Genomic DNA, 13,478 nt, shown 5'->3' on the forward strand with positions numbered 1-13,478 from the left:
TATATAATGCACTATATCGAATTAATTTATGTTTTGTAAGGTAACTTGAGCTAAATGCCTGACAGTCAAAACCTGAGAGAAAGAAGCTATAAATTTGCATGAACAGATCTGTTGAGCCTTTCCTCCTTATGCCACCCCTGAGATCAGTAGATAAAAACAGATTTTAGCAGAGTCATTTTAAACAGAAGTAACTTCAAGTCTAGAACCTCTCACGAGAAGAATTTTGTACTTAGAATAACATCTTATTTTATATGTTTGTCAGATACCCAGTTTGTTAGTCTGTCTAAACTCGATTCATTTGCTCTTCACCATTCAGTCAACTTAAGGTTATCTTCTTTTGGCATTGGTAGAATTTGGATTAGTACTGTTTGGCCGACAGTAATCACCTGATTATATCACCTGATATAATGACCTAAATAACTGTTGCAGCTAGGATTAGTAAGCACAACATCCAAACAGTGTCACCTGAAGTCCAGGTTTACCATGCTCTGTGTTGTGGCCTTGACAGTATGCATAAGTGAACAGTACCATTAGGTGCACTAAGCCTAGTGGGTTAATTTGGCCTCCTGTTTCTCATGTGACGTTGGAGTGTGAGGTTGGCTGACTGACTCTCTCCGACGGGTCACATCAATCCAAACTTTCACTTTCATTGCACATCTCCCATCATTAGGTGCTGCACCGGGCCACATGAAACCCATCCAGGGGAGTAGGTGCCATGCACAAAGTCATACACACACACACACACAGTCTAAAGTTTATTCGATGTAGCAATTTTGTGTAAGTGCCATTGTCGACCTTAGTTCACATTTCTCTCTATAATAAATGACTGCAGCATGCAATGTGATAGATGAGGTCCAGGGTTACAGGCAGCCCTGCAGGCCCGACAGGGACTCATCACTGGGATCAAACTCAGCTCAATCTCCTGCCCTGTACACACCTCCAGTGGCCAGCCAAGTTTTGATCAACACAAAGCACACACAGCACCCAAGCATAGTATGAGGAAATGTTTGACTGTGAAGGACAACACCTCCTTAATCAGCCCGTAATGTAGCATCAGCAAAACTCTACATCTAAGGGAAGAGAATAAAAGAAAAGAAAAAGAAAAAAGACAAAAGGTTATATACAGCAAACTTGTAGTGTTACCATCTGAACATGATGCACATATAACAAGTTTAAAAGCAGTTTGTGAGAATTTCAAATCACTTCTTCTCATGTCAAGCACCTTTGTGTTTGTTCTTTCCAGCAGGATGGATGTCATGTTTTCTGTTGGAGGCTGTTCACCTGTGACTCCTCTGTAAATCCCGAAAGAATAGGACTTAAGAATAATGTGAGGTCTTTCACTTCTGTCGTGCCAATCTCCTAGGTGTAGGTTCCACTAGGTTTTGCTGTTATTCTTTATATCTATGAAATACTTGTTAGATAGAACTACATATATGCATTAGTTGGGGAAAACAGTACAGTCTTTGGTAAATGTAGCTTTAAAATTGTCATGTAGCTTATGCCAGGCATAAATCAAGCATTCACGTATATGCCAACCATTCATGAAAATATTCAACCATGTTCCTGCATTGACCAATGGAGCCCATGAGATGAAACTGGAAAACACAGCAGGCATCGATCTGCAAATCAATTCTTCTTTATATAAAATAGGATAAAGCATGCGTTTCCATTGGACTTCCATTACATTTCCAAGGAGTCATCGCTACGGAAATGCATTTGTGGTTAATTACGTGCGCTTAATTGAAAACGTAGCAAAAGAAGAGCCTTTCTAAAGAATATACATAAAGCCCAAGAGAGAAAAAACAATTATTTACATCAAAGTTGGAGCTTGATTCACACTCCACACCCACTACGGTTGCCAGGAAGACCCATCGCGCTGCAAATACATAAAGCACATTCATCAAAATGACAACACAACCCGGTGCAAATTCAGAAAACTTACACAACTTCAGAAATGCTGCAAATCCAGTCACAACACAATGGAAGTTTGCCACAACAACAGAATGGCTGTTTGCAGAGGACACGGGGAGGAGATGGACTTCTGAGATCAGTGCCAAGTCTTTTGGAAGTGAAAAGTAAGTTTTTTGGTTACCATGGTTTTATTATGATATACGTGATACAGAACGAAAGACCGACCTATTCATGCATATGCTAGGCTGTAGGCAGCCTTAAAAATGATGATTAAAATCCAAAATACTTACAATTAGATTGTTATTTATTTGAAATCACATTTTGTATGCATGTAGCTATAAACATCACACTTCAGATAAGATAAGAACAAGATAGTTGACCAGCATGAGCAATAACCAAACTGGTCGACCAGTATAATCAGATTTGACCAGTATGACCCTGCTGATTATACTGCTTGAATAGCTTGGTCAAGTTGTTTATGCTGCTGGACCCACTGTCCAGTTGGAAATTATAGCTAAACCATCAAACTTGAACCAAAACATAGCCTTTGCTGGTCTACCAGTTTAATCAGCTGGTTTAACTGCATAAGGTACATCTATTGCCTGGGTGTCCAGCTTTTCAACTATCTTGACCATCATTGACCAGATTAGTTCATCTGACAGCAGCAAATTAGCTGGATTTTGTAGCTAGGGCTGTAGCATGCCTGTTACTGAGGTCCAGTTTACCATAGATATATACAAATCTAACAGTGCAAGCATAATAACAGAAAAGTAATAACCTAATTTAGGTATTTAAATAAAAAATTATAATTCATGAAAGAGAATGTCCCCACAATTTGCACATTCTAAAGACATCACCTGTTCATTGCAGCATGTTTGGTCAGCGTAATCTCAAGAGAGAGATAGTATTTGCTAACCGTCAAAATGATTTATTGCCTGATTTGATTGATTAACTTGACAACGGTGGCCATAAACATCCTCTCAAGCTCCGCCCTCCTCCTGGTCGTTGCAGTGCCCTTCGGTCCTCCTTGGCCCAGGCTAAACAGCCTCAGGCCTCCCCCAAGAAATTTCTGGGGGTGTTCCCATCCGCTTTCGGAGAAGACCCGGACAGCAGTCGCTGTCCTCTCCCCAATGCAGGGTGGGGGTGCCTACAGACCTCCTGCTAGGAAATCCCTTTTTTGCCGCGGAAGCTTGCATCCTGTGTATGTTGGTCATTCTGTAACGTGGTAGCCTAAGTGCCGAAGGGCTTGAAGCAGGATGCACAGACTTCCTCGACATGGACGAATATTTATTCCAACACAACATAAAGGACAAATGTGGCACTCGCGTGAAAACAAACAATGAACATGAGCACACTAAACGCTAATGATTTTTAACATTTAACATGATAATTAAACAAACAGTCAAGCCTCGATACATAGTTACAAACACGCTACACTAACAATGACCAACACACTGCCAGCTTGACATGAGTTTAAATACACAGACAAGACGAGGTACAGGTGTGTGCAGGCGTGGCCACAAACATCCTCCCAAGTCATGAGGTGGGCCAAACCCCGTGACTCGCAGGAGACGAGCGTTCTGTGACACTTCAAAATAGTTTTATTGACTTTAAAAAAAATTATTTAATTGAGAAATAATCAAGTGATTAAAGTGAATAAAAGTTATTATTATTAGTCTTAAATGAGTACGTACCACCCAGTTTTTAATGTTCACTCTGCTCCGCTGCCAGTCATGTACTGATACTCAAACACGCATATGGGTCTCAGTTGTGTGTCTCTCTCTCTCTCACTCACCCATTTACTCACCCATCCCACTCTCTCCCATTGGCTGATTCTCTAAGAAGTCACACCTCCTCACAAGTCCTCCCACTACCATGCAGTAAACACTTTCTGACAAAATTGATATAAGGTGTCCTTCTGCCTAAAATCAAACTCCTCCAAGAGTCAGGACTAGGCCAGAAAGATCAAATTTTGCCACCTTTTTTTCCCTACCCAACCAACCGGTCTGACCAATCCTGTGCAGCGTGCAACTCCTCCCACAAAACCAGACCCTCATACCCGCTCATTCAAGTTTAGTTGTACCCCCGATGTTTGAGTAGGAATCATTATTTCATTATTAAATAATTATTTCAATGTGATTAAAGAAAATTAAAGTTTTCAGTCTCATACACCAGCTTTTCTCCACTTTCTCTGTCTGTTCAGTGTCCTCTCTGACACACACTCTGCAGTGAGAGGTCATTGATTGATTGATTGATTGATTGATTGTGTGAGAGAGAGAGAGAGAGAGAGAGAATCACACACACACACACACACACACACACACACACACACACACACACACCTCTCCACATCTTATCTGCCATATGTACTCAAACAGGGCAATAAGCAAACTTTTCAGAAAACATCACAAAGTTTTCTTTTTTTTTTTTTTTCTCTGATCTCTATAAGTTTTAGCACACAAGGTTTTTGTCCGTTATCACACGTTGTACTCTTACCACTTTCAGTGCATTCCACAACTGAGAGAGGTGTTGGAGGGAGGGACGTAATTTACAACTTTTATCCAAAAACCATCTCTTTCCCCACCAACTTTTTCTTAAAGCCGTATATTCAGTACTTCACTCCTTTAGGTCACAGCCGTAATTGTAAGCGATACATCTGAAAGCTTTGCCAAGTAGTTCGAACGAACATGTCCATGGATCAACCGTTATCCATTTTTTAAATAATTCTGTTCTATGTATTTCTATAGTTTCCGACATTCACTTTCTTGACTCTGAGGAGAGAATTGCCGACCAAGTTAATTTCTTATTTGTGAACTTTTATACATTTGTTCTGTTTACATTTTTTGTTACCTTTTATTTGCAGATATGAGGACACAAGCTGATGAAACAGTTCATATATCGAATGAGTTATTACAAGATAATCTTTTTTAGAGTGCGTCTACCATATGTTAAAACTCCGCTTTATGTCTAAAAGGTTATGCAGTGCGGTAATTTGTCACACAGAGGCAGAGGGGGTGAATCCCTCTACCATCATCCACTATTCATCGAGCCCTCCGGCGGAGCTCACAAATATTTCACCTCGTACGACCGGCAACGTCTATAGAAACGTATACAGAGGTCACTGTGGCTTATAAGATACATCTAAATATCTCTATGCCTATTCACGCTGTTCAACCACACTAACCTGTAGGCCACCATCTCCACATAAGTATATTAAGTAAGTAAATTTACGTAAGTAAATTTTCTTTAATCACAATAATACTATATATGATATATATCAATTTTTGTCAGAATGCATTTTCTGCATGATAGGGTGACGACTTTTGAGGAGGTGTGACTTCTTAGAGAATCAGCCAATGGGAGGGAGTAGGATGGGTGAGTGAGTGGGTGAGTGAGAGAGAGAGAGAGAGACACACACAACCAAGACCCATAGGCATGTATGAATATCAGTACATGACCGGCAGCTGAGCAGAGCAGTCATCAAAGACTGGGTGGAACGTAATCGTTTAAGACTTGTAACTTTTATTAACTTTAATAACCTGAATATTTCCCAATTAAATATATATTTTTAAGTCAATAAAACTATTCTGAGGATCCCTCATTGTGTTTTAATGTATTTTCATATAATATTGCCACATCATAAATCATATAATAATAATAATAATAATAATAATTATATATATATATATATATATATATATATATATATATATATATATATATATATATATATATAATATTAATAACAATAAATAGATATTAAATATGTGGAGGGGGCAAATCAAATCAAGCAATAAATAATTTTTTGACAGTTTGTAAATTCCATTACATAATGAACTAACCTATAACTCACTTACTCTAGTTAGTACACTGAGAGCACATTATCAGACTATATTCAATATTATATTACGTTACATAATGAAATAACCTATAACTTTGCCATCAAGGTTCACTTTCATCATATTAACCCTAAGACATCACAAGAAGTCAGCTGCACACAGCTCTTCACACGCCACAGACTAACAACAACACACTGCTCTCCACACAACAAAGACTAACTGGAAATTCAGGCAGAACCCTCTTAACTTCTCCAGTACTGAACGTCGTTCTTCTTCAACCTGAACTGCGCTGAGCAGAACTGCGTCCGTCACATCATCAGTTTTTCATACATAACTTAGCCAGCTAGCTGCGGATCACAACACACAATAAACACACCTGAAAATGTCCTGCTGTGTAAACTAACTAGTATTTATGAACATGGGACACTGTGCAGCTGGAGCCACTGTTGCATTAGCTGTAGTCACCAGTGTGTAACACAGATGTTAACAAACAGCGCTGAAGGCACAAACGTGAGCTGGACACTGAAGGACTGTAGGACACATGAACGCTAACTAGCTAATAGCAGAAAGCTAACAAGCCTGCTAGCTAATGCCTGCCCTACGCTTCAGTTCAATCTTTGGCAAACTCCACATCTAAAGACACATTTACCTTTACGTATGCACCTATTAACCCGTCATTACAATATTTAGGATAATTTCACTGAGTATCTGTTCAAAAATAGCTAACATTTCTTACCTGCGCGCTGTTGTCCTGTTGGATGCATCGTAAGAAGATATTACGCTGCCCTCACAGAGCTCCATGAAGTGAGAAAACTCTGTTAAACTCTGTTAATCATTTAAACTGAAACAAGACGTTTCCTAAACTTTTTAGTTGGAATACAGTGTTGTATTTTTAAAGTTCAAAATCAAGACTTGAAGTTTCAGTTTTAAAAATGAGTTTATTTTCAAAATAATAAAACTATTTGGCCGGATGTGGCTCAATCTCAGGAAACATTGAAGATATGGATTAACCATGAGGAACTATGGTGCCGCTGCAATACGCGCTATGGCCACTACATTTAGCTGACATTTTTATCCAAAGCAACTTACAGTTATGACTGATTACAGCTTGAGCAGTTGAGGGTTAAGGGCCTTGCTCAGGGGCCCAACAGTGACAACTGGTGGGGCTTTACCCAGCAACCTTCCAATTATAAATCAAGTACCTTATCCACTGAGCTACCACTGCCACATGGTCATCTTGCACTCAGGACATACAGACTATTGGGAGTTGTGCACTAAGCGTTTGAGGCTTGTGTTTTAAGTGTGAGGAAATGCAGAATAAAAAGAGTTGAACTTAATACACATTATGGCCACTAGATGGAGACAGTATTCCTCTTTCTCGTCAACAATGAGAGCTTGTTGGCATCAGTGAGTGACTTTAGATAAAGTAGCTTGTAGGTTCTAAATTCTAAATTACATCTAGAAACAACAACTTACAACCTTTACTGTGTCATAACACACACACACACACACACACACACACACACACACACACACACACACTAACTTTAATATAAAATATACACACTCCAGTCTATAAAAGTGCTATATACAATAAATATTGTACTTGTATACTTACTTACTATTTACCACTGCCTGATTAAAAAGATGCCCTCACACTCTCTCACACTTGTCTTTTATGTTGGCCATTCGGTCTTTCCTTTATCTCAGAACGGTGTCCATTAAACACTCAGTACTTCACTCCCATTCCAGTCTAACTCCTCCTTGTCAGGGAAACATGACGATATTGTGGATGTTACTTCACTCTGGCCCCAGAGCTAAAATGCTAACAGCTCCCCTGAGGTGTTCAGCCCATGGTTCAGAGTCAAAAGATAACAACCAGACCTGCTGAACTGGTTTCTGGTAATGAAAACTGCTGTGGGCAAATTACAAACTGTTATTCAGAACTTGAACTGAAGCTAAATCCTAGGTGCTTATTCTTTGTACCCCTCCAATGTCTCTCTCTCCATCTCTCTCTTTCTGTACCCCCATGTCTCTCTCTCTCTCTTTTTCTCTCTCTCTGTCTGTCCCCATCTCTCTCTCACACACACATGTGACAGCAGCACTACACCCTGATGGATCTCTCTCTGTCTCACACAGCACATGTTGATAGAAAGTGTTTCATTCTTTCTTGAACTCAAGCATCTAAACTGCTTTCTGGTGATGACAACTGGTTGTGTCTGAGTTCCAAACAGAACCTAAACAGAAAAATCCCCTGTAAGAATGAATACCTACACTATTAGTGTAGTGACCTGAAGTGCTAAATGTGTAAGGGTTGGCACCAGGCTGAAGCCCCCTCCGGCCACCAGAGGGAGGCCTCGTGTCAGGAACACCACTAATCAGGCTTAACGCCCAACAGCTGGGGTAGACCTTATATAAGCCCAGTGACCCACACATTCAGGGCTGGGTCTTTGCCAAAGTTTTGAGCCAAGTGACTAGCTGGTACCTTCAGTTGTTGAGGTCTGTGTGCCCTCATGCTATGCCTTACTTCTGTGCTGTGAGAGTGTTCGTGTTTTTACACGTCCCCTCCCCTCTCCAGTTTTCCCTCTTTTGCTAGACCTTACTTCTGTGCTGCGAGGGTGTTCGTGTTTTTACACGTCCACTCCACTCTCCAGTTTTCCCCTCTCAATTCTGTCTCTCTCCCGAGGCTTCCCTTAGCCATTCAAGTTCCTCCCTGTTTTCTGGTCTATGGGAAGTTTGTTTGGATTGTTTGGATTTGCAATGGCATCCTTTGTTCTCCCTTTTGCCATGCTCGGCGTGGTGCTTCATTTTTTCCTTTTGTTTTACCTGGTCCAAGACTGAACTGTTCTGCACACAGGCCCACCATTATTAAAGCCCAGTAGGCTGTTGGTGGCATCAGCTAGCCGAAGTGGGTTCCAGCCCACCTTACAGAATGAACACCTACATTGTTATTGTAGTGATGTGAAGTGCGGACATTACACATCTAATGTTATCTAAACACTTGAACAGTGATGGTAACACCTGCAGTGTTAATACACCTTTTACAGTATTCATGGTGTTTACATATTTGTATTGTTGTCTGTCTCTGTGCTCATGTTTGTTTCCCTCTTGTTTTCTGGATCTGATTCCATGTTTGTTGCTGTGTCTTCTGGTCCCAACATGTCTGTTCATGTATCATCCTTCTGTTCCCAACACACACACAGAGGGAGATATGGTATAAACACACACACACACACAGAGGGAGATATGGTATAAACACACACACACACAGAGGGAGATATGGTATAAACACACACACACACACAGAGGGAGCTATGGTATAAACACACACACACACACACACACACACACAGAGAGAGATATGGTATAAACACACACACACAGAGGGAGATATGGTATAAACACACACACACACATGCACACAGAGGGAGATATGGTATAAACACACACACACACACAGAGGGAGCTATGGTATAAACACACACACACACAGAGGGAGATATGGTATAAACACACACACAGAGGGAGCAATGGTATAAACACACACAGAGAGGGAGATATGGTATAAACACACACACACACACACACACACAGAGGGAGATATGATATAAACACACACACACGCACACAGAGGGAGATATGGTATAAACACACACACACACACACACAGAGGGAGCTATGGTATAAACACACACACACACACACACACACACAGAGGGAGATATGGTATAAACACACACACAGAGGGAGATATGGTATAAACACACACACACAGAGGGAGATATGGTATAAACACACACACGCACACAGAGGGAGATATGGTATAAACACACACACACACACACACACACACACAGAGGGAGCTATGGTATAAACACACACACACACACACACACACACACACACACACACACACACACACAGAGGGAGATATGGTATAAACACACACACACACAGAGGGAGCAATGGTATAAACACACACACAGAGAGGGAGATATGGTATAAACACACACACACACACACACAGAGGGAGATATGGTATAAACACACACACACACAGAGGGAGATATGGTATAAACACACACACACACGCACACAGAGGGAGATATGGTATAAACACACACACACACACAGAGGGAGATATGGTATAAACACACACACACACACAGAGGGAGATATGGTATAAACACACACACACACACACACAGAGGGAGATATGGTATAAACACACACAGAGGGAGCTATGGTATAAACATACACACACACACACACACATACACACAAAGGGAGCTATGGTATAAACACACACACACACACACACACACACACACACACACACAGAGGGAGCTATGGTATAACACACATACACAGAGGGAGATATTGTATAAACTTGCACACATAGGTAGATATGTTATAAACACACACACAGAGGGCGATTTGCTAATCGTAACAAGACAAGGCTTGTTCTTCTACTCTTGTGATGTAATGGCACTTAAAAATTCTCATACTGGCTTGGTTCTTTCTAAAGAGAAAAAAGGTGCAACCAGATTATTGTTCAGATAGAAACAGACAGTGTGTGTACAGGTGAACTCCAGTGAAGAAACAGAGAGTGTGTGTACAGGTGTATTTATAGTAATAACATTGCTTATTATGACGAGCTACAGTGGTGAAAACTGCAGTAGTGAAACAAGAGATAAAGTGAGTGTTTTAACATAAATTAATGTTATTTGCTGTAGTTCTGTAAACTCTGGACATCCTGATGAAGACAGAACCAGACATTCTTCCTGAAGACTTGCAGACTGAACCCAGTAAAGGTAACACTGTCCTCATGTTTCGTAGATATTGCTGTAATCTCGTGTGTTTCTCTCTGTTAGTAATTATGACCTTCAGTAAGATTCAAAAAACCAACCATACGGCCAGATTCAGAAAACCAGTCATATAAACTTAAGGTCAGATTCACATGCCAGAATGCCTAGATCTGCAAGATTTTAACCTTTTAACCTTTCCTGTACAAAGTGTCCAATCGGAAGCATTGCAACAAGACCAAACTCAAATAAGGAAAATATTTTTTATTAATTCTCATGAATCCAACAAGATATTTGATTGTGTGGACTATGAATCCACAGTGCCCCTTAGTGACTGTAACAGGTTCTTCAACCTGAACTGTTCTGAGTCGCTCTTTATAAATGTATGTTAACTTTCCCTGTCTTTGAAAGGCTCTGAGCGCGAGCATAGACAGTCCCAGTATGGTGAATGCAGTTTACCTATGAATTAACCTGTCATTGCTGTATTCGCATATTAACCTTTATACTTGCTATTGTGTGATTACCTCTTCATTTCAAGTGTAATAGACAGAGGAAGACTATTTGATCTATTAATATGAGAACAGTTATAATATTTGTGTAACAATCATGCTTTCTCTTAATGAAAAATGTAACTGTTTCCTATATATAGTTATGAGCTTTATATTGGTGGTAAGAACTTTTTCTTTTCATTTAGAAATATGTGGACTAAGTGCTCAGGTGAAATTAGTGTGATAAAATTGTTCCCACCTATTATGGCTTAAATGACATGTGACGGCCTGAGTGCCGCAGGGCAAGGAGCAGGGCGCACAGACCTCTCTCGACGGAGACACACATTTATTAACGTAAAAAACAAAAGATAAACAACACACGTTAACGGCATTCACATGCAACATCCAGTACACCATGAACATCTACTGTGAACACACCTAACATTTAACATGAACAATGACCGACTGCAAACTACACACAAACAGGCATTTAAATACATACATAAACGAAACCAAGAACTGGGTGCAGGTGTGTGCTAAAAGGGGGCGTGGTTACAAACAAGTCAGCATGAACAGTTAACAGTGAGCCCACTGCACGCGGTGGGCCATACCACGTGATCAGAGGGAAGGGGAGTGTACCATGACAAGACGATTACCACCCAACCCCAAGTAGCAATATATCAGTATGTGTTCCAGTTGTTTATTCCCCCTTTCTTTCCTTTTTATTTACTGTATTAAATTAATCATGTCTTGTAAGCTAACTCGAGATAAATGCCTGAATGAATCAAAACCTGAGATTGAAACAAAGAAACTATGAATATGCATGAACAGAGCTGTTGAGCCAATCCTTCCATGCTGCCCCCGAGATCAGTAGTTAAAAATCAATTCTCAGTATCGGATAGTCAGTTCAAACTCTACAAGAAGTAACTTAAAGGCTGCACCTCTCATGAGAAGAATTACGTAATTATAATAGTGTTTTATTTTATATGTTTGTCTTAGACCCAGTCTGCAAATCTATCTAAACTCATTTCATTTGCTCTTCACTACACCGTCAACTTAATCATTTTCTTTTTGTTCTTGGTAGAATTAGGATTTGTTCTGTTTGGCCAACCATAATTAGTTTTAATCTAGCCAACCGCCAGCTTTAGGATTAAAACAGTTTACATCACCTGGCTACAAACTTGTGTGCTTCCTGAAATACCTTTCCTAAATCTCAGGAACTCTGGCGAAGTTCAGGGCTGTCCAAAAGATTCGGCCCAGCCTATTTTGCTATCTTGGAAAAACTTGGGTGATGAGCTAGGGTCACTGACAGTGCAGAGAAAAGTTGGGAAATATGTGTGGTGTAAATTCATCCAGAATTCAGCCACTCCGAAGCTCTGCAAACTCTCCCTGAGCAGAGTGATTATCTGACCCTTGACTGACCTCGAAACACAAGATCATCTACTTCATTCACAGGATAAGCTCTGGGTGCCAGCCATGAGCCATCATTCACATAAATAATTCTGTACAGATTTATTTTTCTCCCCTGTTAGCTCAGATAGTAACCTCAGGTCTAAGTTCCCATTAGGATTCCCCAGATAGGTGTTCTTCCCTTTCAGACATTTTTACTCAATTCTCGCTAATTAATTAATTTAGCCATAGTAGCCTCTTGCCTAGTTAGCTTTAACTAAGTTGTGTGTGTAGGTCTGGGTCACTTGATTACTCAATCCACTTTATTGGAAGTCATTCTTCTCTGCTCATCTCATCACGGGACGCTCCCCCCCCACAAGTCACGTGGTACGGCCTGCCACGTGTGGGGGGTTCACTCTTGTTTGTAGCCACAACCCCGTGATGGCACGCACCTGTATGGGGTTTAACGTTGAGTGTGTGTCTGCCTATTTAAACCACCGTCAGTGCCTTAGCGTAGGTCATTGTTTGTTAGCATAATGTTAGTATCCATATCTGTGTAGCCCATGTTATTGTCTGTATAGCCTATGTTATCCTTAGCGTTAAGTGTATTTATGTTCACTGTTAATGTTATGTGTGAGTGCCACCCTTCTCTTAAATGTTTAATGTCATTAAATGTACAAAAGTCGAGGGAGTCTGTGCATCCTGTTCCATTCCCTGTGGCATTCGGGCAAATGTCACACATCTTATTTAAATTTTTTTTTTCTTTTTTCTTTCTTCCCTCTTTCCCTTTTCATTTGTCCACAAGTCCGCTAAATATTTGTGTTATTCATTAATCAGTAAACTTCACATTTATTCATTAAGTTGGATATAATGGCTAGTATATTTGAAACAATGGCATTCGGTCCCTACACAAAATATGAACTAATTTAATTTGGTAATTAATCAATAATAAATGATAATCTTTTCCCTACGTTCACTCCTCACTACATCACTCACACAGCACACTTCACCCAACACACTCACATTCACTCCTCACTACATCACTT

At 40.3% G+C, this 13,478-nt stretch overlaps 1 protein-coding gene and 1 long non-coding RNA gene across 3 annotated transcripts in view; one reads left to right on the plus strand and one right to left on the minus strand.

Annotated features, from left to right (window-relative positions):
- Positions 1 to 748: 748 nt before the first annotated feature.
- Positions 749 to 7,470, minus strand: LOC118241353 (uncharacterized). 2 transcript variants are annotated; one of them, XR_004776008.2, is made up of 4 exons: positions 7,369 to 7,470; positions 1,815 to 1,876; positions 1,223 to 1,292; positions 749 to 1,070 (listed from the first exon to the last, which is right to left on the minus strand). It is a non-coding gene; the product is annotated as an uncharacterized LOC118241353 (long non-coding RNA). The 2 variants fall into 2 exon arrangements; XR_014123285.1 differs by lacking the exon at positions 7,369 to 7,470 and adding an exon at positions 3,606 to 3,627.
- Positions 7,471 to 10,100: 2,630 nt separating this feature from the next.
- LOC145651286 (NACHT, LRR and PYD domains-containing protein 3-like) overlaps positions 10,101 to 13,478 on the plus strand; it is a 38,869-nt gene continuing 35,491 nt past the window's right edge. The window contains exon 1 of the mRNA XM_081697354.1: positions 10,101 to 10,564. The gene's annotated coding sequence lies outside the window, so the exon portion shown is untranslated. The remainder of the gene's footprint in view (positions 10,565 to 13,478) is intronic.

The sequence above is a fragment of the Electrophorus electricus genome, chromosome 1 (assembly GCF_041902795.1).
Source record: "Electrophorus electricus isolate QZ-2024a chromosome 1, ASM4190279v1, whole genome shotgun sequence".
Classification (NCBI taxonomy): Eukaryota; Metazoa; Chordata; class Actinopteri; order Gymnotiformes; family Gymnotidae; genus Electrophorus; species Electrophorus electricus.